The 26,159-nt window shown below is 38.9% G+C and overlaps 1 pseudogene; it reads left to right on the top strand.

The window, feature by feature from the left end:
• The first annotated feature begins 13,356 nt into the window (after positions 1-13,356).
• LOC150049081 (dolichyl-diphosphooligosaccharide--protein glycosyltransferase subunit KCP2 pseudogene) lies at positions 13,357-25,806 on the top strand (annotated as a pseudogene).
• The last annotated feature ends 353 nt before the right edge of the window (positions 25,807-26,159 follow it).

Here is a 26,159-nt window from a genome sequence, read left to right as displayed (position 1 = left end):
TGTTTTTGCTTACTGGGTATGAGCTGAGACCTCCTGGGTGTCTGTCACTTGAACCATGCCTCTAGTTCTGCTCCTTGTTGGTTATGTTGGAGTTTGGAGTCTATGTTGGAGAAGGAGTCTTGAGAATTTTCCTGTCCATTCTGGGCTTAAACCATGATCCTCCAGCTCTCAAGTTTCCCTAGTAGTTAGGATGACAGGATTGAATCACAAGCACCCAACTCATATAAACTATTTTTGTTCTATTGTGTTTTATTCTACTATATACTACTTAATGGAATTGATAAAAAATATTATTCAATTGATACTCCACACTCCTCATATCCTTTATAAAAGAGCTAATGTCTAGCCTTACATTATTTTGATCATCTATGAGATATACTCACTCCTGAAGAATTTTTTTTTACAATAAGGAATTAAAAAGCTAGAGAAGTCCAGACAGACCAAAAATTAGCTGATCAGCATAGACTTGAAAGTTTCTAGCTAATGCCAATGCTGAGACAAAACAGCTCATAGACTGTATCATCCTCACCTCTAAAACCTCTCATAATTTAGAAGCTCTTTTATTCAGAGAAGACTCTAATTTCCACTTATATATATTAACTTGTTTAATCATCAAAACAGCTGTATAAAAGTAAAGGATTCTTTTCTTCATTTTTACCTTGAGATGGCCAAGAGATTGTGGCATTTATTTAACAATAAAATAAATGTGTGTGTGTGTGTGTGTGTGTGTGTGTAGAGTATGGTTTAAACTCAGCTAGTTTGGCATCAGAGATTGAGCTATAAATCACCATAAGACACAGGAGGAAAACTTCCCCTTTCTGTGGGAATGCTTGTAAATGAGGAAGTTCATTACCATACACAGCCAGAGCCAGTTTGTTTAGTGCTCTTCTAGTCACTTAATATTTGCATTTCATTCATCTCACTTTTTTTTTTAATGGGCTTTCATTATGCAGCCCATTCTAGCCTCAAGCTGATTCTTTAACCTCAGCTTCTTGAGTTCTGGGATTCCAGGCATGCAGCAGAAGCCTGCTTCATATAATATTCTAAAATTAATGAAACACGTGTTTTTAATCACAACTAGATCACAGAGATGGGCGTCATAGTGTGCTACTATTGGTTGATTCCTTTTCTAATTATTGGACTAATCAATGTGTGAAAGAAGCAGAGAATAGACGGTTTATTTTGCTTGGAAAGTTGAAGAAAAATTTTGCAGGAATTAGGGTGTTCTAAGTTGAACTAAATGTTGTAATCTAAGTGACATTTTTCTTCTGAGATTCTACTACAAAATAAAGCTAGTGGCCTTGTGCATTAAACAATTTAAGAAGCATAAAATATGGATTCTACAAGCATAAAAATATAGTCTTCAGAATTATCTAGTTGTGAAATATTCTGGTAGAGCAACACATCTAAAACATAAATTACTAATGATTGCTCATACTTAATTCTTCCACATGTCTGTACTATTCTTTTAAGATGTATTAATTTACTTGCTCATCACAATGGACCTTTGAAATTGGTGTTATTACTAGTCATTTTTTTTTCCTGTAAAGAAATTGAAGACTACAAGATTCAGTCCTTTTCAAATGTCACACAACTATAGAATATCAAAAATGAAAATCAGGCAATGTGACTCCAAAATATTTCTTTTTTTCATATAATTTTTATTGTAATTAATAGAAGGGTTACATTATATTCGCCACATAGAAGGTGCATTAATTCACATACGTTGATACCCTTTCTCATGTCTTGGTCCTCATTTCCCTCCCCCACCCCCCACATCTTGTTTTCCCCCCTTCCCTATCCAATTTCAAATAACCAAATACAAATATATCCAATAAAAGTAGCTTTCTAATGAAAAAGAATCACATTTCCTGTTGGGCTCAGAAAGCTTGGCAAGGTGATAGCCCACTTACTAGATTTTATGAGCTTGTAATCTTTATTTTAGCAAGTAGGGAGCCAATATTAAAACCTACATTGTTTTATTTAAATTCTTCCCACATTGCACTGTTACCCAGAGTAGGTAATAATCATTCACTTTTGAAGCTTTAAGTATTTAACTTTCTTACCACTCCTCAGTAAGCAACATATAATTATCATTTATATTCAGGCCATTTACTTTTAGCTGTGATTTGATTAACTGAGCTAATGGGATGGGTATGATCCTGTCTTTTTAAAAACAATTAATTACTGTGTTATTTGCAACATTTTTAAAGAAAATACATGCTACCTGACTTCTGATATCTTATGCTTTTGATTACATCTGGAAGGTAATTTTGGTATTCTGACCAAATGACAAGATTTTAATTACTAATAATGACAGATGACAAACTTCTTGACATCATAATAGAGAATATAGTAATTCACTTAAAAAAACAAAATGTATTTAAAATTGACCTTTTATCACATATATAAACATTTGTCAGTAGCAATCAGAAATATATTAAATGATCTAAAGTGAATGTTTTTACTAATTTGTACTTTTCCTTTATGCTAGAAAGTTAATGAATATCTGGCATATAAGTAAAAGCAACAACTTAATGATTTTTTAAAAGAAAGCATAAATACAATGATAATAAAATAGTAAAATAACATTTCTTAATAAATATTAGCACTTATTCAGATAATATTTTTAATGCATCATATTTCTAAATACCACATTGTACCATGTCTTGTTGGAAAATTTTCTTTCACAAGGGATCTTTGTTTCTTTTAGCTGACAAAGTATTGATCAATCAGGAATAAGAATGTAGTTCAATGATAGAAGGATTGCCTAGGATTCCAGAGATTCTGGATTCAGTCCACAGTACTGCCTAAAAGAAAGAAAACAAAGGAAAAAGGAAAAAATGGTGCTAAAAAGTATTGGATGCTTGGACTGGACTGTGGTAGAATGCTTGCCTAAAATGTCTAAGGTCCTGAATTGAATCCTCAGCAATGCAATATTTTAAAGTCACATAAACCAATAAAAAATGAGCCACAAACATATAAAGTATAAGCAAACTATAAATCTAATAAAATACTTATATGTAGAATAAAGGAATAGATGCTTGATTGAATGAGTTCTCCCCAGATTCTCAACTCACACAGAGCCTATTGAGGTTGAGTAATCAGAGAGTAGTAGGGATAGGACAGTAAAAAGACTTACTTCTATCCTTATTACTACCAGGTGAAGTAATAGCCCAAATGTTTCAAAATGAGGGCTGGGAGCCTCCCCATGACCTTGGAAGGTGCTCTGGGAACTTCAGCCGTAAGGCTGCAGTCTGGAGCCTGCCAGATGCAGAAGCTGATGGCCTATATTGGAAAGATGATAGAGAATTTGTAGATGTTGGATATCTGCTGAGGAAGGAATCATTTATTGCTGTCTAGGAAGCTGAATCTGTTCACACTGGTGACATTTTAGTCAAAATGATAAAAAAAAAAAAAGCAGGGCTCTATGGCATATATCTGTAGTCTCAGCATCAGAATGCTGAGGAAGGAGGACCATGAATCTGAGAATAATTTGGTTTACATAGTGAAACCTTATTTCAAAAATAAAAAATGATTTAGAGGCTAGAAGTTTCGCCTAGTGGTAGAATGCTTGCCTAGCATGCACAAAGAGCAGGGCCCAATGCCTCACTACCACATACATAGAAAGAGCCAGAAGTGGTGGCTCAAATGGTAGAGCCCTAGCCTTGAGAAAGCCCAAGGACAGTGCTGAGGCCCTGAGTTCAAGACTCAAGGCTAGCAAAATAAATAGATGTAGAGTGCCATTTAAAAAGTATTGTAGTGTTGTGTGTCATACTATCTGGGAGTATGGTTTAAATGGTAGAGAACTTTCCCAGGAAGTACAAGGCCCTGAGTTTAATCCCCATTAACAAAACAAAGAAAAAGCACCATACTGTACATAAGACATCTAACTGCATTTCTTCAGAAAGTACAAACTGTACTTGAAGAAAGCATCTTCCACTTGACAGTATCATATAGATTTAACAGTTGACTAGAAATATGAATAGGCTTCAGACTTGCTCTCTGGGTGAGATATGTCTTTGAAACTATTTTACAAAGTAAATGCATTTTGACAACACTCACAAAAAGTCTGGTGTTGATTTTGAAAACTGGTTTTAGAAAGAGACTAAAATGATTGAGAAATCCTATACTTTGAAAAGAGAAAGTTACGAACTTCAAAGAGGAAGTGAAAACATATTTCTCCATGCTATTAAGAATACATTTGGAGATTTTTAAAAAATAATCTCTAGTTTGTACCAAACAGAAATTGTAGTCTTTCTTCCATCCCCTCCAGTTTCTTTACTCCAAATCCTAGCTTTCCTTGATTCTAACTCCTTTTAGGCATACATTTAACAAGTTACTTTGTGTTGTCTTAAAGGAAAGTAATTATTTCACTTAATAGTGTCTTCTATTTCAGGAACTTTTTCTTAAAAAACTATGCCAAAACATCTGTATTTAATGAGGTTACAAAGCACAGGGAAATTCAGACTATATTTTGACTAAAAAGATGAAATAATGGAGCAACATGATTTAGCAATTAAAATATGCCTACAAGGTAATTGCATCCTCTATTTGTAATGAACAGTTTAATAATAGTCAAAATCTAAAGTTCATGTTAAATTGGTGCTTTTATCATCTTCCTACTTTTCAGACATGAGTATAATGGAATAAAGTTACATAAGTATTTGAATATTTAAATAATTTTATTTCCTATAAATAGCATAGCAAAAATGTGCATTTTTTGTATTTTTCTTGTTTTATATTTCTGAAGAAATATTTCTACAAATGCATTTTCAAAAATACAATAAGATTCTTTGTACTTGAAGTATTTCATTAAATAATTACCTAAAATAATTTTGTAGTGTGCATACTTTTGAGATTGCTATGACCATAAAATTGAGACAGGTACCCCATAAGGAAATGTAGGTACTTTTGGGTTCAACAGCTTAGTAAACACACATCAAAAGGCATAGTCCCTTAAGGAAATAACTAATACAGTCAACTTCATTAAAGTTGATTTTTTTGTCTGAGTATGATGGCATATATCTGTAATCCCAGCACTTGGGAGATGGAAGCAAAAGCATCTCAAGATTGAGGCCAACCAGAGCTACATGTTGAGACCTGAGACCTGGTATCTAAATAAATACATGAAATGAGAGAAAATGTAGGGATGGGTGTGTGGCTCAAGTGCTGGGTGCTTGTTTAACAAGAATTGACTTCAAACCCTAGTCCTACCAAAAAATAAATAAATAAATAACATAAAATGTCTTGAGAGACTAGGACCAGAGAATGAGAGTTTGAAGTTATAATGAAAGATTTTAGCAAAATAAGTAAATTTTAAATAAAATAAAATTTTCTGCACAGCCACTTCAGAGGGACCGTGGCAAATTACTGAAACAACCTCTATTCTTCTAGCACACACCAGTCACACTCCTTGATATTCATCTAAAGATGGAACCTGGGGTCCATAGTAAACCTGCAAATCATTGACAGTTTGGCTCAATGGTACAGTGCTTGCTTAGCAAGCTCAAGATCCTAAGTTCAATTCTCAGGATTTCAAAACAGCAGCACAACAACAACGACAAAAAAACCCCCTGCATGTTGATGTTTATAACAACTTCATTTGTTATTAGTCTACTACATTTGTTATACATTGTTTCCTTTCCACACATGTTTATAATTTTTTTCCAATCAATCTCACCCCTCTATCTTTACCCTATCTTCTTCATCCCCTACACTGAATAATCTCAATGAATTTCATTGTTTTATTTTCATAGTTCAAAATAACCCATTTCAATTGTATCCCGTCTTCTGTAGGGAGCCGAGTGTGGGGTCCTCACTGACCTTGGACCTGCACTATTGATTAGAGCTAAGTACACAAAGAAACGAGCTGTCATAGGAGCTACATCACCCATATTGTAAACATTTATAGCTTTGTCACTTTCTTCTTAACCCACCTGAGACTTGATGACCGTTTCATATGAATGTAACCCCTGGCAGTTCCCTGGTTTTAAGAAAAGTATTTAAGATTGGACCTAGAAATAAACGGGGCTGCAGTCTTAAGCTTACAGCCTTAGGCTACAGTCTTGGGCTGCTGGCTTAGGCTGTAGACCTCCCGACCCCATCAGTTTCTTGTCTTTTTCTTTTCTAGTCCTCACCCCCTAAATCAGGAATCCTGACTTGTTGCCAGCTGGCTCCGGCAGTCTTCTTCATCTTCCTTTTTAGCAAGTTAATTAATTAATTAATTAATTTATTGCCAGTCCTGTGGCTTGAACTCAGTATCTCCCTTTCTAGCCCCAGTGTTTCAAGGATCCACCTGGATTGGGACAGTTTCCATATTGCCCCCTCTCATATGGGACAGGTGGCCCCACTAATAAACCTCCACATAAACTTCATTTTCCTGTTTGTGGCTGTTTCTGTGTAGCCTCCTGGGAAGGCTGGGTTGAAGTCTTACATTGGTTCCCTGACCAGGAACAAGGCTCCCCTGGTGAATCTACTCTTCTCCCCTGTGAGTTTGAGCTCTCCCAGGGACCTTGTGCCAGTCCCAGGGCCACCAAAGCAACTTTCATCTGACCAAGTGCTCTACTTCCATGCACAACAGTGGCCAATTTGCATCTCCAACCAGGGTGAGTGACTATTTACTGTTAGCCAGGGGCTTGGATACGGATTGTAGCAAGGTCACTGGGTCATATAGACAAAAATCCTGGTGCCCAGTTCCAAGCGCTACTCCAGGGGCCATAGCCATAGGGCTTGTAGGACAAGGGACTCAGTAATTACAGGTGATGACTCCATGTGCTAGTTTTTGTTGTGATGGTGGTTGTTTTGTTGTTGTTTGCTTTTTGTTTTTGGACAGAGCACTACTGAGGACTCTCATAGTTGCTGGTGGCTTATCAAAGGTAAGGGACAGTCTAAAACTCTTCAGAAAAAATGCTCAATCTTGAGCCTGATCTTAAGCCTCGTGTAATCAAATTTGGCCCCCAATATTCACTGAAAAATAATTCCATCTGGCTCCTGCATGGGACACTGGACCCCTAATATTTTATGAGACATACATAACTTCTGTGAGTGCTCAACAGATGAAATTCTCTCTCTGTGTGTCTCTCTCTCTGTGTCTCTCTGTGTCTCTGTCTCTGTCTCTCTCTGTCTGCCTCTCTGAATTTCTCTCTGCTTGCCTGCCTGTGAGACAAAATAAAAGGTTTTGTTTATTGTTGTTGTTTTTGTTATCAATACTTGTTAAGCACAGAGATTATTAAATTCTGCTTATTGTTGGCTAAATCTTAAGTTTTCTCTAGCATGGACCATGTGGTGGATAATAGAGAATCAGGATTATGAGGAGCCATTTTGTCATCATGGTACATTTCCAAAACTTCTTGGAAGTGGAGTCCTATACCCCTTACCCAGGTAATGGGCATTTCTGAATTCCTAGAGGCAGGGGCAAGATATGAAAGCATAAGCTCCCTGTAATCCTGTCACTCTGAATGCTACAGCCACTGAGCAGCTCATCTACCATTTTGTAACCAGCCCTGGTAGAAAAATCCCTCTGGAACTCTATCTCTCAACTAGCCAGCAAAGTGCCAGTCTGGAAGCATGGCTCAAGAGACTCTTATCTGTAAGCAGCCAAATGCTGGAAGTGGTGCTGTGACTCAAAGTGGTAAAGCATTAGCCTCAAGCAGGAGTACTTAGGGCCAGTGCCTAGGCCTTGAGTTCAAAATCCTGTGAATGCCAACTGGAATGAGCTATCCCAGCAATGAGCACTTAGATCTCCAGGATGAGGTCATCCTGACAGTGAGGAACCATGAAGAGGAGGAAGAGGAGATAATGTTACCCCCTAAATACAGCCACTTTACACTCACCCTTTCAAAAATAATCGGAGCAGGGAGATCACCTAATGTCCATATCTGTCTACCTTCTAACTGGACAGGAACATACACATATGTGCCTTTGTTATCTGCCATTTGTATTTATAGTAAATCTTAGACTCAGGACTGTTAAGCTTGGCACCTTCCTTGGTCTCCCATACATGGTCTATAATCCAGACATCTACCAAGGTCTCACTTTGGGCCTGTAACCACTGCCATCCAGTCCTAGCCTCTGACTGGTTACTCCCAAGCAGTCCATAATGCTCTCCCCATCCCAGTTGAAAACCTTAGACCTTCCCTTCCTGTGCCAGCCCAGTTATTCCTCCTTCCTTGTAATAGGCCACAACTGGGCTTATGCACCAAGTGGAGCTTTTCTTGCTTGTGGCCTGGGTATGTTCTTCTTTGTCATTTAAGTGTCACCTTATCAACCTTTACCTGATTTCACCCTTTCAAAAGTTTCTTTTTATCAAGGATAACAGACCTCACCCAGCCTTCACCATGTGGACCAAATCAAAGCCATTCTGTTACTACAGGCAGCCAGAGGTTTCTCTTACATTGCCCGCCCTGCCCTGCCCTGCCCAGCACAGACCTTGACCCTAAAGATGCCAGTGCCAATGATTCCTCAATGTCCCAAGACTGCTGGAAGTAGCCAGAAAAGAACATAATGCCCATTGGCTCTTTTACCTTTAAATATTTCTGTTACCTCCTGCTCAGACTCCTAAGATCCTGGAAAAGTCTTCCTTCCCCTCCAGAATATGGGAGTCAGGTACCATGCTATGTCTCCAATCCAAGATGGAGAAAACAATCTCAGGCCTTTGATAGTCCCTTCTGGAAATCAATCCCTCCCTGGCTTATTTCTCCCTTGGGTCTGCTAGCCACAATTTTTGTCTTATTAATTGTGCCTTGCATTTTAAATATTCTCAATGAAAAGACCAGGACCCTTCAAATGGTCAAGCAAATACTTGGGTGCTACCTAGTTGAATGACAAATCAGGACCCCTTTGCAGTAGGAAGTAGCTCTGATTAATTCTGCCCATACCCCTACTTATTATTCGACATAAAAGGAGAAACAGCATTCCCCCGATCATAGGTCCTCAGCCCTGCTACTACATTGCCAGGGGAAGCTTGTAATTACTAGCTGCATCAACAGAATGACCCCCACCCAGACCTGAACTCCACCCTGTCCTAGAACTCCTACCAGGATAGGTGGGTACTCCTACTCTCTACTCAGACCTAGCTGTGGATACAGAGTACCTCCCTCTTGAGCCCTGGTGCTACAATGATCCACCTGGATGGGGCTAGGTACCATGCTGCCTCCTCTCCCATGGACCCTACTAATAAGTCTCCTTATAAACCTCCTTGTCCTGTATATGACTGTCTCTGTGTGGTCTCCTAGGATGACTGGGGTGGATTCTTACAAACAGTTCTACAGTGAATGTGGTTGGGCTGGTGACTTTAGTGCAACTTTGTGGTCACTTGGATAAATGCCCAGGTGTGAGATTGCTGGGTCATAGGGAAACTCTAGTTTTTTAAAGGAACCTCCATTCTGCTTTTCAGAGTGGTTGAACATGTTTACATACTCACCAACAGTGTGTAGCATTCGCTTTGGCAAGGCGTCTGTTATGATTAGTTATCTTGATAATGACCATTCTAACTTTTACACACTTTGATAAATCATATTTTGTTCAAGCCAGTTGTTTATAAATATTATTATGAGCAAAACTATATCCTTAATTCATTCTCCTTGTTATAGTCATAGAGAATTGTGTGCTAGTTTTATCAGTGTATTAATCTTGACTTTAGGGAAACCCTTAAATAATTTTTTTTTTTGCCAGTCCTGGGCTTGAGCTCAGGGTTTGAGCACTGTCCTTGGACTTTCTCAAGGCTAGCACTCTACCACTTGAGCCTCAGCACCACTTCTGGCTTTTTGCTATGTATGTGGTACGGAGGAATCGAACCCGGGTCTTCGAGCATACTAGGCAAGCACTCTACCACTAGGCCAAACTCCCGGCCCCCCCTTAAATAAATTTTTAAATTACAGTCATCCTTGTCAAAATGTTCTGTTGTAAGAGAATTGAATCCAGAATAAAATAGATTACCCCAAGAAACTCTTTGCTATTTGAATTTAAAATGGCCTGCTTTATCCTTTGACTTGAGTCAGAGTTGAGTTTTGAATGTTTGGTTGGCCTTGATTGAGAAATATAACTATCTTTAAAGAGTGATAATAACTTTTATTTGGGAAAAGTAACAGAAAATCCTGAAGAAGTTCACATGTACATTCATTTACTGGTACACAGCAAATTTTAGGTATTTTTAAGTGTGCATAAAAATTAAACTAAAATGAAAATTGACCATAATAATTAGTTGGATTTTTATTTTGGGATTTTATTGGCAATTGAAGTCTTTGGCCAATGTTTGGTAGATCAATGCACCAAAAAAACACCTGAAATCAAGTGCATTAATTCATAGTGTGATTATCATTTTCCCCAAAGGGGAGCTACAAAGATAGGCAGACCTTGTGTCTGGTATTTTATGACAACAATAGACACTGTGGAGTTAGCCACTTTAGGAAGCATGGTGTCCCTTTCATGGTAACAGCCTTGTTTTTTTGTCTTTTGAGAAAGTCCATGACCACAGGGTTTTCCCCCCACAAGGACTCCTGGATGGACTATTTAAGTCATATTACAGCATACAATTACACAACAAACAAACACACAGGCAAACTGGAAATTTTCATTTTTTTTTGTTTGGCCCTGTAGAATAGAATTAAGAAGCTCTCCCCAACTGGAGTGGATTTGTTGAAAAACAAGATAAAACTGATAGTCTGGACTTTAATCACAATCACAAAGGTGAGTGACACTTCTCCCCATGGCAGAACATAGAACTGCAAAAGTCTGTCTGGAGAATTAGATTGGTAAAGCAAAGAGAGGAGATTAATTCTTCAGCACGAGAGGATTCAATGAATGGTCTTTGTGGAATATTAAACATTCAGACCAGACCATCTCTATAGAAACAAAACATGAGCCACTTTATTAGTGACAGAAGGGATAGAGTCCTCTAAGATGAATGAGATAAGCAATATGGTTGGTGCTAGAAGCCAAAGGACTGTACATTGTGGCTGTTTGGGACATAAGAAAGCTGCAACCATCTTGAGGGCTTTGAGTAGGCTAGATACTTACATATGGCATTCCTTCTGCAGGTCCAGATCTTGCAAGAGGGAAATGAAGAACTGAACACAGATGACTTCAGATCTTCAAAATCAAGTAAAAGTACTCCCTTGAGGTCAGACATCTTAATCTGGATGTCTTTGTTGTGCCCCAAAGTTGGGATCCCCAAAGACCACCCAGGAGCCGAAACTGATGTAAAAGCATAAGAGTCTTTATTACAAGCTTGAGCCTAGACACCGGCCCATCGGGTCTGAGTTGAGAGAGCCCCGACCCTCCTGTCGGCAGGGTTTTTATACAAAGTCAGGTCTTGGGGGTTTCCAGCTGAGTTACCACATGATTGGTTCAAACCATGATCTTACCGACACGTTTAAACAGTAAAGGTTACAATGCTCTCTTATGTGTGGGGCTCTGATGTTTGTAACCTGGTGACTAGTCAAAATGGCTTCACTGTGGTTAGGGCTCTACATTTTTAAGATCTACAAAAGCAAATGCCATTCCTTAATAGTGTTGTTGAAGTTTAGCTTCTCATCTGGTCACCTTCTCTGATCCTTGAGCTGATATATAGAACATACAAAGCTACAGAATAGAATCACTCTCTTTCCTCTCTCTCTCTAAAACATCTGTGTGTCTAATTGTTACCAATTCTGGAGAATGCATTGCAGCAGAGTATAACAGAATAGAGGAAGTAACTCATCTATAGGAAGAAGAGAACCCTGTTGAAGCATCCTCAAATATACTTTCTTCTGTAGGAGGTTAGACAGGATGTCCCCTGTCCCAACCTGTTCCTGTTACTTAGGTGGCACTCCAAGGGAGAAAGACCTGTCTAAACTGTAGACAGCTTCTACCAGTTTGAGCTGACACTGCTCTTCTACCATACCAATCTTCACCAGAGTTCTCAATTGTTATTTTCTGCCCCAGAAAACACTAATGTCTTTTCGGAATTTTTATTATGCTCGTAAAAGTACCATTTGTAGCTATAGCAACAATACAAACTCCTGTAAGGAGGGTAAAAGTATTCTTTTTTTTTTCTGGCTATACAGAGGCCTGTCCATGATAACACAAAAGGGAACCTTTCAAAAGACCAGGCTGTAAGGAAGCAACAAAGAAAATGTCATGCTAGAGGTCTAAAGGGAGAAATCCAGCCATATTCAAAAGACTTAAGTAGGACCCTATTTCAGGGCTTGGGCATTGTCTCCAAGCTCTTCAGCTAAAGGCTACTGCCCTACCCCTTGAGCCACTTCTGGTTTTCTAGAGGTTAATTGGAGATAAGAGTCTAAAGGTCTTTAGTGTCCAGGCTGGCTTTGAGCCACAATCCTCAGATCTCAGCCTCCTGAGTAGCTAGGATTATAGGTGTGAGTTCTGCGAAGTTTTTAAGAATAAATCCATAAAGACAACATTGGGCTTTTATCATCTATCTTTGGGCAAATATATTTACCTAAATTTTATTTACCCAAAGTTTTTTATCCTTATAAATCTTTTCTTTTGCAAAAACATCTAATTTATAACCCCTTTACCTCTTCCCACATTCTAATTACTGTTTTTTTTAAATGAATCTTACCTCATACCTTCTGCATTTGCTGTATCCTCAGTTTTGTTCAAATATGCTACACAAATTTGGATGCCATTTACATTTTAATAGTGCTTTATTTTTGGGGGGGGTTGTCTGAGTCTGGGAATCTATTTATTCCATGAGGATTATTGAGAATAACAACTTTCCAACTAATCTTATATGGAATCTATCAAGAAGACACTGAAACCTGTGTGTCTTAACTGTGTAACATTTTTGGACACAGAAACATGTATTTTAAAGCAGAGTGATGTGGCTTATGCCTATAATCCTAGCTAGGCACGTGTCTGAGATCTAAGGATCAAGGTTCAAAGCCAGCTCAGGCACAAAACGACCTTAGAGAAGTGGAGCTTGGCTCAAGAGTAGGGTGGTAGCCTTCAGCTGAAGAGCTCAGGGCCAGTGCTTAGGCCAAGTTCAAGCGCCATGAGTCCTCCACCCCCCCCCAAAAAAAAAGAAACATGCATTTAAAAGTTTCATTCTAGTAAGAAATTCTGACGTTAAGATATTTTCTAATATCTTCAGTAGAAGGTTTTATTTCCAATAGCAATGGCAGAGATCAAGATTTAACATAAATATTAGTCAGAGAAACAATAGAAGGATCAGAAAGAACTGGTGCATAATGATTTTATCTCATGCCCATAGAATGTGTTGGTTTGTTTTTCCTCTCAGGAGAGATAGAGAAGTTTGAGAAAAGATGCGGGAGATTAAAAAAGAAAGAAGGGAAGGAAGTGTTGAGCCAACTGCGCCCAGTTCGACTCTTCTTGACCCAAGGCGCGGATTGGACCCATAGCCGGGGAATGATGGAGGTGGGTACGGAAACCTCCCTGGCGCTATCTTCGCTGCTGTCCCTGCTTTTCGCTGGGATGCACATGTACAGCCGCCAGCTGGCCTCCACTGAGGGGCTCGTCTTCTCTCTCACTGCCTTCAACGATCTGGAGAATCTGGTCCTTGGTAAAGGATTCCAAGCAAAAATCTTCCCCGAGATTCTCCTCTGCCTCCTGTTGGCGCTTTTTGCATCTGGCCCCATTCACCGAGTCTGCATCACCTCTTGCTTTACCTTCTCCATGGTTGGTCTCTACTACATCAACAAGATCTCCTCTACCCTATACCATGCAACAGCTCCAGTCTTTGTACCAGCCAACGTGACAAACAGGGCAAGAAGAGAAACTAACCCTGAGTGTTCAATAAATTTGATTTTCTTTGTTAAAAAAGAAAGGAAGAGTTGCTCATCTTATGCTTTGGAGATTCATGGCTTGGCTCTGGCCCAGAAATCCTGGACTGAGCTGAGCCTTTTCTCTCTGGATTTTAAATGCATGAGGGAGGGCGCCCTCCACCAGTGGGATAAAAAAATATATATTAAAAAAAAAAGAAGTTTGGGGCTGGGACTTTGGCCTAGTGGTAGAGTGCTTGCCTAGCCCGGTTCGATTCCTCGGTACCACATACGTAGCAAAAAAACCAGAAGTGCTTCTGTGGCTCAAGTTGTAGAGCCCTCGCCTTGAGAAAATCCAGGGACAGTGCTCAGGCCCTGAGCCTAAGCCCAGGACTGGCAAAAAAAAAGGAGTTTGGGGCTGGGAGTTTGGTCTAGTAGTAGAGTGCTTTCCTAGCATGCTCCAAGACCAGGGTTCGATTTCTCAGTACCACATACATAGAAAAACCGCCGGAAATGGTGCTGTGGCTTCAGGGATAGAGTTCTAGCCTTGAGAAAGGCCAAGGACAGAGGCCCTGAACTCGAGGCCCAGGACTGGCAATAAATGAATTAATTAAATAAAAAAAGAAAAAAAGGAATGGACTTCAGGGCATTGGGATCTCAGGAATCCAGTAAATCTGACAGATAATACTTTCACTAGAGGGTGCCCCAGACAGCCGACAGTTCTCTACTCATTCCTTGAAATGTCCTTAGGCATTGTTTCTTCTCTAAAAGACTCACATTTGATTTAGATCATGTGGTGGGAGATTGGACAAGCAAGCTTGTCATTGTTGTCTTTAATACTGGTAGTCACATGATTTACACTCACCTGAACCAAGTCCTTTGTGTATGGCCTCACAGAATGAGTCCATAAGACTTAAAGTAAGAAAATATCAAGGATTCATGGAAGAAAAAGCAGAGATTCTGCTAGGTGAGAGAGGTCCCAAAGAAGAGCACCAAATGTGGACCCCAGTGTAGGGTTGCTAAGGCATCTCTAGGTGGGGGGTATGTGACTTTCCCCATCACTGCACAGCCTGTGTGCAGTATCACTTCCTAAATCTGGTCAGCTCACATTGCTGATCCCTTGTGACTGGCTGCCCATTCCAGAGAACAACAGCAAGATCCATCAGTCCATTATTTACTTCCAAGTCTTCCTGGACCATGAAATGGACCATCCATGATGTGATATCCAGAGGTCCACAATTGCAACTGCTCAAGGCTATGTTGAAGGGTTAGAGAACCTTTACTGGGCCTGATTATCTAGGCAGGCTCTTTTTCTGCTCTCAGTATCATATCCCATTATGGAATGGTAAAAGATAAAAAGCATAATTGTGGATTGAATGGCTCTTGCAGGCAGAAGATTTGCTTTACACTCTTCTGTGTCCTAAAATTCTTAATAACATTGCACAAGGCTGCTTACCTATTCTTTTAAAAATATTTGCATCATCTTCAGTTGTATTATTAATTTCCTCGTATGGTATTCATAGTTCTTATTAGGTTTGATTGAAATGATGCTTCTGTCTTGAAGCCCACAACCAGTATTTTGCTTAAAATATACTCTGCTTGAAGGCAGTGGGCCTTCTGCTCAAGACCTTCAACTAGTCATGGTTACTAAATGTAGATTAATATTTTCCCTGCCTTACTGGAAGGCACCTAGTAAAAGCTTCTGTGCTAAGATATTGTATATGTAACTTATACAGAGCAGCCAAATGAAGATGTCAAGCAGAGAGTTGGTCAGGCAGTCAGAATGAAGTAAGATAACTGAGTCTGGGCAATCTGCCTTGCCCAAACAGCCAACCTGGTGCCTTGCTGGGTGGAGGGGGATTTCTACCATCCCCTAGAGGAGAGATGCCATTCATTGAATTGCAGATGTCTTGTTGTTTAGCCCTAGGAAAGCTTTGTTACAGAGAATGCTCTGATACTGTCTTTGAGACAGTAGTCCATTTACAGTAGCTGGCTCTTCAATAAATTCTAATTCTAAAAATGTGCCTTCTCTGATTTCCTGTGACTGGATTCCTGTACAAGAAGAAGATATCTGACATTGTTAGTTAACAGCCTAGAGAAAGCTGAAGTATTTGAATAAGACCATCCAGGCAGGAAGCACAGTAGAAGAGGACAGATTATAATATAAGATGGACCAATAAAAAACCTAAAGCTAGAAAAATAAAGAATAGCTACTGAAGGAAAGTCTGTCTTTCCTCCAGTGCCTGGGAATGATAGCTTTAAATCAGATTTTGTCTATTGCAATAATGGTTTTATGACTTACGCACAGCATGACAATAGCATTTGGCTTTGATGTCATTGTTGTTAGCTGTAGGTCCATTGCCTAATTACTGGAAAGACAGCATGCACAGAGCACTATGATGAAACATAATTGTGGTCCTCCACATATACTAGGTACTTATTTAAGGCTCAACAGAAAAAAAAACAGCTGTTGCTATGTATGATTCTCACCATGCGATTATGTTTTCAGCTTAAAATTTTCATGTTAGGGCCGGGTGTTTGGCCTAGTGTTTAAGTGCTTGCCTAGCATGCACGAAAACCTGGTTCGATTCCTTGGAAGTGTTGCTGAGGCTCAAGTGGTAGAGCTCTAGACTTGAGAAAAATCGAAGGATAGTGCTCAGGCTCTGAGCTCAAGCCCAGGACTGGCAAAAACATTTTTCCTGTTATAATTTTCATGAGTATAGATTTTTATTATCTTTTAATTTTATTATCACTTTATTTTTATTTTTATACAGTTATGTCATTTTCTTTTTATAACTTCTTATTTTATACTAACTTTGAATAGTTAATCTGCTATTTTTAAGTGCACTAAATGGGCAATAAATGTCAAAGATAATATTAAAAAGAAGTTAAGAAACAAAACCATAGGTGAATGTCCAAACAGCAGATCAAGGGGAGATAAGGAAGTCTGCATCACCAAAGGAACAAAGATGTAATTAAGAAGATGGCAAGAACTCTCAGCACTGTTTGGTTGATGGCTTTTGGCTATTAAAATTTAGCGATCATCAATTTAGAAACTGAAACTAAGCAACTTTAATGTTACTGGCAAACGTGATATCCTAAACTTTTTAATTGTCTTCATTTCATAAATATTGTCAGTTTGCAAAAGGCCAAGATAGTTAGTCTAAAAGAATGAAACGCTTGTACACTGGCACTACTTTGATTCATGGGAAAGCTGATTATGGAAATCAGGACTGAAACTGCCAGTCCTGAGGTCAAGATGGAAGTGGTGAGCATAGCTATTCAACTAAGTTTCTCTTGGCAAATGAGAAGTGTTCTGGCCACAAGGTGTGATCCTATGTTCCCCACTCCAGGGTCATTTTCAGCCTGAAGGGTATATCATAGTCTATCACAAAGGTCTACCTAATATCAAGACCCTAGTTGTAGGAACATAAGATTCACATTATGACTGAGGAATAGTTCATCCAACAAGCATTTCTTAGACTGGAGGATGAAGCAGAATACAAACTTGGGTGGATGTGATTTTGCCGTTAAGGAGTTTATGATCTGAAGGAACAAAGGAAATGCAAAAATCAGTAACAACCTAACTAGATAGAATGTGACATAGGATATCAGACCGAATACAAATATATCCAATATATCAGATAACAAAGTGAGATACTGTAACAATATGAGATAACCAAGGGACAGCAAAAGACATGAGAGATAACATAGTACATTAAGGACAACAATCACTCATTATATGGCTTTTGTTTTTATATCCTAGAGATCCTTTCATTTACCATCATACTGTATGGCCTTACGTATCTAGGTTTTGCTCTATTGCAAATCTCTGCTAGGAGAGCCCAAGGTTTCTACTGATTATGAAAAATGAGGGAAACCATTGAGCTTATGTTCCTTTGAGTCTGGCTTACTACATTTAATATGATTTTTTCTAAGTGTTTCCATTTCCTTACAAATGGGGCGATGTTGTTCTTTCTGTCAGCAGCATAGAATTCCATTGTGTATAAATACCACATCTTGTTGATCCACTCATCAACTGAGGGACATCTGGGTTGGTTCCATATCTTTGCTATGGTAAATAGTGCTGCAATAAACACCATTGTGCTAGTGGATTTAATATGCCCTTGTTTCTGGATGATTGGGTAAATGCCAAGTAGTGGAATTACTGGGTCATTGGAGAGCTCTATGTATAGTCTTTTGAGGAACTGCCATACTGCTTTCCATAGTGGTTGAATGAGTTTGCAATCCCACCACCAGTGCAGTAGTGATCCCTTCTGGCCACATCCCCTCCAGCATCTGTTGTTATTAGTTTTCTTGATCCTGGCCATTCTGACTGGAGTGAGGTGGAATCTTAGAGTTGGTTTGATTTGCATTTCTTTTATGACCAGAGATGTTGAGCATTTCTTCACGTGTCTATAGGCCATTTTTATTTCTTCTTCAGAGAAGACTCTCTTTAAGTCTTTGGCCCATCTTTTAATGGGAAGGTTGTTATTTTGGAGATTAGTTTTGGAGTGATTCAATTTTTTGAGCTGTTGAAATATTTTAGATATGAGGCCTTTGTCCATTGTATGGTTAATGAAGAACTTCTCCCATTCTGTAGGCTTCCTATTTAATTTACTAGCTATGTCCTTTGCCCTACAGAAGCTCTGCAGTTCAATGCAGTCCCACTTATCTAGCATTTCTCTGATTTGTTGTGTTTCTTGGTCCTTATTGAGAAAGTTCCGACCTGTGCCAAGGAGATCTAGTATATCTCCTATTCCTTCTTGTAAAGTTTTCAGTGTGTCGGCTTTTACTCCAGGTCTTGATCCATTTGGAGTTAATTGTAGTGCAGGGTGACAAAGAAGGATCCAACTTTAGTTTTCTGCAGGTGCTTAACCAGTTCTGCCAGCACCAATTGTTGAAGAGGCTGTCCTTCTTCCATTCTATTTTTTTGGCTCCCTTGTCAAAGATTAGGTGGCCATAGGTCTGTGGTTTAATATCTGTGTCCTCAGTTCTATTCCATTGGTCTTCAGGCCTATTCTTGTGCCAGTACCAAGCTATTTTGATTATTTAGCTCTGTAATAGAGTCCAAAGTTTGGTATTGAAATTCCTCCTGCGCTGTTCTTTCTGCTAAGAAGTATTTTTGCTATACAGGGTCTTTTATTATTCCATACGAAATTTTGGATTGCCTCTTCTATTTTTTTAGAATGACATTGGGATATTGATAGGTATTGCATTGAATTTGTAGATAGCCCTTGGCAAGATTGTCATTTTCACGATGTTGATTCTTCCAATCCAGGAGCATGGGGGGTTTTTCCATTTCCTCAGTTATGCTTTAATTTCTTTTTTCATGTTATTGAAATTTTCATCAAAAATGTTTTTTACATTCTTAGTTAAGATAATTCCTAGGTACTTTATTTTCTTTAGGGCTATTGCAAAAGTAGTTGCTTTCCTCATTGTTGCCTCATTCCTCTCACTGTTGGCATAGAGGAAGGCAGTTGATTTTTGAGGGTTAATTTTATACCCTGCTACCTTTCTAAAGTTTTGAATCAGCTCAAGGAGCTTGGGAGGGAGTCTATAGGGTTCTTTAAATACAGAATCATATCATATGTGAAGAGGGAGAGTTTTACTTCCTCTTTCCCTATTTGGATCCCCTTTATGCTTGCTTCTTGCCTTATTGCTCTGGCTAGTCATTCTAATACTATGTTAAAGAGGAGTGGAGAGAGTGTGCATCCTTGTCTCATTCCTGATTTTAGAGGGAATCACTTTAGCTTTTCACCATTAAGTATAATACTAGCTGTGGGTTTGTCATACACAGCCTTTATTATACTGAGGAATGTTCCATGGATTCCTAGTTTCTCCAGAGCTTTTAGCATAAAGCGGTGTTGGATCTTGTCAAATGCCTTTTCTGCATCTATTGAGACAATCATGTGATTTTTGTCCTTACTCCTGTTGATGTATTGAATTATATTAATTGATTTGCGTATGTTGAACCAGCTTTGCCTCCCTGTGATGAATCCTGTTTGATCATAGTGTATGATTTTTTTTAATGAGTTGTTGTAGACGGTTGGCCAGTATTTTGTTGAAAAGTTTTGCATCAATATTCATCAAAGAAATGGGTCTATAGTTCTCTTTCTTTGATGAATCTTTGTCTGGTTTGGGGATGAAGGTTACACTGGCTTTGTAGAATGAGTTTGGAAAAGAGCCTTCGTTTTCAATTTTGTTGAAGAGGTTGGGGAGTATTGGTGTGAGCTCTGCTTTGAAGACCTTATAGAATTCAGCTGTGAATCCATCTGGCCCTGGGCTTTTCTTAGGTGGAAGGTCTCTTATTGCCATTTCTATTTCAGAGCTTGAAATAGGCCTGCTTAGTTGGGTTAGGTCTTCTTGGTTCAGTGTGTGTATGTTAATATGGCTAGAAATTCATCCCTTTCTTCTAGATTCTCAAATTTCTTGGCATAAAGGTTTGAAAAGAATTCCCTCATGATGCTCTGGATCTTGGTAATTTCTGTTGTGATATTACTATTTTTGTCTGTGATTTTGTTTATTTCGGTATACTCCCTTACTTTCTTTGGTAAGATTTGGTAAGGGTCTGTCAATTTTGTTAATTTTTTCAAAGAACCAACTCCTTGTTTTGTTGATTCTTTCTATAGTTTTTTGGGTCTCCAATTCATTTAATTTTGCTTTGATTTTAATAATTTGCTTCCTTCTAGTGGGATTAGGGTTGGCTTGTTGCTCTTCTTCCAGGCACTTAAGGTGACACATTAAATTGTTGGTTTGCGATTTTTCCAATTTGTTATTGTAGAGCTATAAATTTTCCTCTGAGTACTGCCTTTGCAGTGTCCCAAAGGAGCTGGTATTTTGTGTGCTCCTTTTTGTTAAATTTCATAAACTATTGGATTTCTGTTCTGATCTCCTCGGTGACCCATTGGTGATTCAAAAATGTGTTGATCAATCTCCATGAGTTCAAGGGTTTTCGTTGGTGGAGATTGGTGTTCAGTTCCAATTTGATGCCTTTGTGGTCTGAGAGAGTGCAGGGAATAATTTCAGTGTTTCTGAATCTGCCCAGGTTTGTTTTATGCCCTAATATGTGGTCTATTTTGGAAAATGTTCCATTTGCTGCTGAAAAAACGTATATTATGTTGTTGCTGTGTGGAATATTCTGCAGATATCTGTTAGATATAGTTAGTCTATGCAGTTGTTCAATTCTAAGGTTTCTCTATTGAGTTTTTGCCTGGTTGATCTGTCCATAGGTGAGAGTAGTGTGTTAAAGTCACCAACAATCACTGTGTTTCAATCTATGTATGGTTTCAGTGAATGTAATGTTTGCTTGATGAAGTTCAGTGCTCTGGGATTAGGTGTGTAGATATTTAGGACAGTTATGTCCTCTTGTAGGAAAGATACTTTTATCAGTATGTAGTAACCTTCTTTGTCTTTTCTCACTAGTTTAATTTGAAGTCTATTTTATCTGATATGAGGATGGCAACTCCAGCCTGTTTATGAGGGCCATTAACTTGATAAAGTTTATTCCAATCTCTCACTTTCAAAAAACTGTTTGTTTTTTGAGCAAGATGTGTCTCTTGAAGACAGCAGAATGATGGATCTTGCTTTTTGATCCAACTAGACAGTCTATGCCGTTTAATTGGAGAGTTAAGTCCATTGATATTGAGAGATAGGATTGAGAAATATTTATTAGTTCCTGTGACTTTTAAAAGCTTTCATTATGGCCTGTGTCTTGACAGTTCTTGTGGTACTTAGATGGCATGATTTTAAGTGTCATTTTTTCTCTGTATTATATTTGTGTTAGTTTTCTATGTGTAGCACATCTTTGAGAATTTTCTGTAATGTTGGTTTTTTTGCTATTTAATGTTGTAGCTTTTCCCTGGAATGGAATGTTTTTATTGTTCCCTCAGTTATGAATGAGAGCTTGGCTGGATTCAGTATTCTTGGTTGGTAGTTATTTGACTTCAGGGCATGACATATATCCTTCCAATCTCTTCTTGCTTGCATGGTCTCTGCTGAGAAATCTGGGGTTATTCTGATTGGTTTGACTTTATAGGTGATTGTTCTCTTCCTCCTGGCTGCTTTTAGGATCCTATATTTGGTCTCTATTGATCCAGTTCGGAATATAATGTGGCAGTGTTATGTCCTTTTCTGGTAAAGTCTGTTTGGAGTTCTAAAAGCTTCTTGTATCTGGATGGGCCTGCCCTTCTGGATATTTGGGAAGTTCTCTGTCAGTAGATGTTCACAATTTTAGATTGGTATTATCACTCTCTCTTTCTTTTTGTGCACTTACAGATAAATCTAATACAACCACTGATTACCTATTTATGACCAAGACAATAAGCCCCTCAATCCAGTCTCTATTGTATTTAAGTCCCTCTGGACCTAGAATATAATTGAACACCTACATATACAGTATTGCTCAACAACCATCAAATGCAGATCCATGCATTATAAGAGTTGAAGGATGAACAGAGGACCAGAAATAGAAAAATAGTGTGAGAGACAATAGGGGAGGTAAGGAAAGAATAATGTAAGAGTGTAAGTTTATTATAGTAGAAGATAAGGTATAGTATAAGGCTCACCTAAGGTTATAGACAGATAGGATATTTGAATACAAAGTTTAGAAAAAATTAGATAAAAGTTATGAAAATAAGAAGAGTAATAAGAATATATAGAGAAAAGAGGGAGGTAAATATAGGAGATTTCAATGATAAAAATTTTTTTAAAAAAAGAAAGAAAACAAAACAAAACAACAGCAAAGAACATAAAACAAAACAAAACAAAAACAGAAAAACAAAAAGAAAAAAACAAAACAAAACAAAAATTAAAAAAAAGAAAAAGTTGGGGGGAGATTCCTCACTATTGTGAATCGTTACCCAAGAGATACTAGGGTTAAGAACTAGGAGATTAAAAAGCAGGTGACTGTATCCATATAGATATCATCTGTATTCAGACTTTACTCAGAGCTGTCACTATGTTTCTAGGAACAACCACAGTGACAGAATGAATGCAGGGGAAAAAAAGAGAGAAAAAAGAAAGAAAGAAAGAAAATATAACATTAAAAAAAAGTGTAGGTAAGATGGCAAAGAAAAAATAAGAATACCTAAAAAATGCAAATGAAAAGGGGTGGATGAAAAAATACAAAGAACAACAACAACAAAAGGGTATTTTTCAGGTTTTTTTGGGGGGGTGGGGTGGGGGCAGGATAGGAAACTTGTGTCTCCACTTGATTCGGGATCCGAACACTTCAGAAAGTCTTTTTCTCTTGTGATTTGGCTTTGTGGTTTTTCGGATCAGATTGCTTGATTGGGAAAATGAAACTGAAAGATCCGCGGGCGGCTTTGTTTACCAGGTCTGCGGGAGGCACTGGAGGATAGACTTCAGCAGTGCTGGGGCCAGATTTCCGGCTAAGGAATCTCTGGGAAATCCTTTGCCAGTTAGAAAGATGGCGCTGTCAGCAATACCTCTCAGGTTCCAGTTTCTTTGGCTGGGTCTTTGCCAGCAGTCAAGATGGCACTGCTCTCAGCTTATGGGGGAGGGGGCTTCCTCCCAATGCCGTTCTGCGAGCAGAAGTGGAAACTTCTCCTCAGAAGTACTCACAGATTGCTGGATTCTCCGGTTCCCTGAAGCTGGCAGGTCCGTGCATGGCCGGTGTCGGCTCTGAGCTGGTGCAGGCTCTGTGTGGCTCTGTCTGCAGCCCATGGGTCTGGGCCTCCGAGAGGTGCTGTCTGCTCCAATTGAGAAGAGAAGCTTTGTCTCCTTGGCTGCTCCACGGCCAGCACCACTCTGCCTTGTCTTCTTGTGTTGTTTTTTTTTTTTTTTTTTTTTTTTTTTGCCTTTCTCCTTTCTGACTGAGATCTCTGTGGTGCTAAAGCCTACTTATAATCGATTTTTGGTAAAGAACTGTCCCCTCCGTTGCCAGAACTTGAATCTTGGCGGGAGGTCAGAAAGACACACTGGACCACTGCCATCTTCCGCCGATCTTCTCCACGTACTGTTCATTTTCTTCTCCACGCACTGTTCATTTCAGGGAGAACAAATATGTTTTGACAGCTTATGCTTAGGTATGTGCACAGCTAGAATGGTGTTAGAGAGAAAAGAACTCCATATCGGGTCATCTCTGAATAGTAAGTCTAGAAATCTTGAAGGTATTTCAAGAAGATACCTCTGGACCTGAGAGAGTCCTAGACCTCCAAGGAAACACTGGTCTGGACTTTGGGAGAAGGTCAAGACTAAATGTGCAGAAGGAAAATAGAGGATTTTTTTTTCAATGGAAATGCATAAAAACACTGAGGTTCTAAAGATGCAAATATCTATATGTTCAGAGTTCAAGTACAAAAGTCAACTAATGACTAAGCCAGCACAGTAAGGCAGAAACTATACATAATGCAGTATTATTAATATTTCCAGGACAAAGAATGTGAGCTGTGAATGAGTGATTCCCACCTTGCTTTCCCAGGTGCACAGAGATAACTAGGCAAGCCACCAAAGATAAGTGCAGATTTCCTGACTCTAGCAGGATACTTTACCTAAGTCTAGCTACAAACATCCCATTGGGGCTAACTGAGAAGTTCCCACCTCCCTTGTATTAACTTCTGCCTCCTTGCTCAGACCTCATAAAACCCAGCTCCTATTCCAGTTGGGGTGTACAACCTCAGACTGCAGACATTGGTGTGAGCTCAAAACTGTCTTCTTCAGCAGGCTGCCTGACTTTTTCCTCTATGACCGAGATCTCTATGTAACTACAGCTTACTTGGTATCACCCTTTAGCTATGAACTTTCTGCTAGAAGGCTAAAACTGGTATCTTGGGTAAAAGCTCAGTTAGGCTTATCCTGAATCCCCGCCATCTTCCCAGAATCCTCCCCATGAAGTTATTTCTTTTCCCTCCCCCCTCCTTATGGTTAATCTTATGTGGTTACTGTATCTGACCTAGTTACCTGGTATATTGTATACACATTTATTTGTTTATTTGAAATAGGGAAGTGAAGATGATTGGGAGGAAGGGAGAGGAGGGAAAGGGGGGCAAAAACCTGAGAAGGGGTATCAATGTATGAGATGTAATGTATCCACTACCTGATGAATATACCTGTAACCCCTCTAACACATCACCCCAACAATAAAGTACAATTTTTTTTTTAAAAAAGAAAGAAAACTGAGTCATGAAATACACAGAGGAAAGAAAGGGCAGAAAAAACAATACCAACAAGCCAGATCTACCCCAATGGAAAGCTGACATGGGAAGCCACGGTGATCAGAGGAGAGCCAGAAGCCAGGCGACACAGACAGGAGGCATGGCATGATGGTGGCTGAGCTGGTCTGGGCCTAAATAGTGTCAGGATCAGGGGACAGGGTCATGGGAAACTCGAGACTCTCCCAAATTTAAGGCACAGGACTGACAGGTCCAGTAACTTATCATCTGAGTCCCAGTCCCTATCTCTAGGAATTCAGGCACATTCACCATCTGGGAGGCAGGATCCTTCTACCATGAAGAAAAGATGATACGAGTTAAACTCAATACCCAGTTCACCACATGACTAAGATGTCACCATCTCAATCCAGCATCCCCAATTCAACAGAACCTACTGTACAAGTAAAATCACCATTCCAATGATAAGGTCTCAAAAGTTGTTTTGAAAAAGCAAAAGGATTGAGTATAATTACTGTGGGTCTAATAAAAATTATTATTTTTCTTTTAAATTCAAATTTTATTGTAATGATGATGTTCAGAGGGGTTGCAGTCACATAGTCAGGTAATGGATACATTTCTCTTTTATAAAAATTATTTTTTAAGTATATAAAGGTGAATGAAATGATCTTTCCAGGTTCTCAGTTTGTTTTTCTTGCATCTCATTTTTTAAACATATATATATATATATTTGATATACATTGTTCTAATGTGCACATGGAATCCTCTGAGTCCTGATCATTTGATGGCCTTGCAGGGTTTGTGCTGTGACCCTGCAAGGGTCCCAAGGGACCCAGGGGCCCACCATTCCTGTAGGTCTCCAGGGCCCCAGTGATCAATCATGGAAGTTTACCCTTCCCCAGTTCCTAGAGAAGGGCATTAAAGTGTCACCCAATGCAAGTGAGGGTTAGTGTACCTTCCCTTCACTAAAGGTCCTTGATTTATTCACAGAATAAGAATATCTGTGTATTGTTCTTACATTGGTTAGCCCTTTCTTCTTTATCTCACCATTTTGTTGATCCCCTTCCCCAATTCAAATAAACGTAAATACAGTACTCCAGGTATCAAAATCATATAGAGTGACAACAGGGAATAAACCATATGAGGAAAATAACAAAACAAAAAAGAAATACCTTCACATAGTACATTATAAAACAACCACAAAGAAAAACCTCAACTTTCCATATAAGGTGTACTTAGAGGCTACTCAGAGGTTGATGTTTCAAGTCATTTGGGGAGTTAATGCAGAATCAAAGCATTCTCT

Source organism: Megascapheus bottae, chromosome 20 (genome assembly GCF_031878675.1).
Source record: "Megascapheus bottae isolate mThoBot1 chromosome 20, mThoBot2.hap1, whole genome shotgun sequence".
Classification (NCBI taxonomy): Eukaryota; Metazoa; Chordata; class Mammalia; order Rodentia; family Geomyidae; genus Megascapheus; species Megascapheus bottae.
Note: the sequence above shows the minus strand (reverse complement) of the source record. Positions and strands in the feature narration are given on the sequence as shown.